The sequence below is a fragment of the Leguminivora glycinivorella genome, chromosome 8 (genome assembly GCF_023078275.1).
Source record: "Leguminivora glycinivorella isolate SPB_JAAS2020 chromosome 8, LegGlyc_1.1, whole genome shotgun sequence".
NCBI classification, from domain to species: Eukaryota; Metazoa; Arthropoda; class Insecta; order Lepidoptera; family Tortricidae; genus Leguminivora; species Leguminivora glycinivorella.
The window spans coordinates 11,517,276-11,519,055 of record NC_062978.1 but is presented as its reverse complement, the minus strand read 5'-3'; the positions used below and the strand labels follow the sequence as shown (position 1 = coordinate 11,519,055).

Genomic DNA, 1,780 nt, shown 5'->3' with positions numbered 1-1,780 from the left:
GTACTAGAAACAGTTGACAATCAGCGGGCGGCTAGTAAACATTGTATGGAATTATCGCTTACTCGCCGAGCGGTGGGAGAGTGTCTTCGCCGGCGGTGTGAACAAGCCAGCTATGAACTATAAATATATATCTCTCTCTTTTATTTACACGAAAGCGATTATCTTTTGTTCGTTTCTTGAGCTAGAAAATAGCCGATAGTTCATAGCTTACTCGCTCGCGGTGGGACCAGTGCCTAAAGGGATAAGCTCGCCTTTGTACATAATAACCATTATAATTATTCACTGTACTTCTTGTAATTTGTTATGTGCAATAAAGTGTTTACGACTACAACAAACTCAAACTGTACTTACCTATTCACAAATGTAATTAGTAGAGCACATGAAACTGCTAAATTTTCGGTGCCACTCTTAACAATTAAGGTGTTGATGTTGGAAGAAAATGTAATCATGATATTGCAATAATATGTATGTTGATAACCAATCGTCTGCACCGCAATAGACTACTTTCGTTCTAGTCAAATCATTTTCTCTTTAAGAACCGTCAAAACAATTTGCTAAGTAGAATTAATATGAAAATAACCTAACCACAAAATTAAAATTTTGAAAAACCCCCGACCGCGACCTAGTGGACCGATTTTCATGAAACATGGCTAAGAACACTCCCGAATAACTTTCAAAACCACAGCTTTCAAATAAAAAAAACTAAATCTAAATCGGTTCATCCGTTCGGGAGCTACGATGCCACAGACAGACACACACATAGACAGACAAACAGACAGACAGACAGACACGTCAAACTTATAACACCCCGTCGTTTTTGCGTCGGGGTTAATAAGTATAGTGGCGACACGGTCAACTTTGTACAATATATTTCTATCCGATTTGTTAAATAGAAATAGTGTTTAAAAATAACCACCGCCTCTGTTTTTCTTACAATTATCTGGTTTACCTCAATGATCCCAATGTGTTTATCAACGTGGCGTTGGAATCTCTCTTATAATAAAAAAAATTAGATAAAATACACCTACGCTGCTCTATTATTGGCTGCGTTACATATGATTGTATAATTTCAAACGATATACTCGATGATAAACAGCTAATCGATTCAACAGTCCGTCCGTCATGGTTCAGGGCTACTGTAATCATCGCGATTGACCAGTGACGTCACAGACTGCGAGGTTCATTACCCTCCGTCCTACGCCGATTCATTGATTCTCTAGAGATTCATTGTTCATTTGTTTTAAAGCGAGGGTAATTAATTTTTACCAGCGTTAGTAAGCTATAGCAATCGGTTGGTTGGTTACGTTGTTATTTATTTCTAAAGATCCATCAAATATTTTAGACCTGTTATTATAATAAATTGAAATAGATATCATACACGAAAGAAAAAACGACAAGACCCACTGGTGGCCGAGCCGGGAATCGTACCCGGATCTTCAGCTTACACGGCTAACGTCATTACCACTAGACCACCCGCCCGCCGTGGTACCCGACGAAATTTCTCTAGTCACTAGTGTATGTTATCTCTGATAAGGCTAGGCGCCTTTTGACCAACTCTAAGGGCGAGCAATTTGTGCTTGCACCTCCTATATGAATCCTTTAGAGAATTACGGTAAGAGCGAGAGATACTGCCATCTATAAAGTAATCAATAAAATAATTTAATTTGTTCCCTAGTTGTACACGTTATTATTATTTACACTTTAAACTGACATTAGGTTTCATTGAAAAAATAAAAAAAAACTATAATTTTGTTATAATTTATTGAAAAAAATTGGATAG

General features: G+C 37.4%; 1 non-coding gene across 1 annotated transcript; it reads right to left on the bottom strand.

Moving 5' to 3' along the window:
- Window positions 1-1,407: 1,407 nt before the first annotated feature.
- Window positions 1,408-1,479, bottom strand: Trnat-ugu. Its single transcript has one exon. It is a non-coding gene; the product is annotated as a tRNA-Thr (tRNA).
- Window positions 1,480-1,780: the final 301 nt, after the last annotated feature.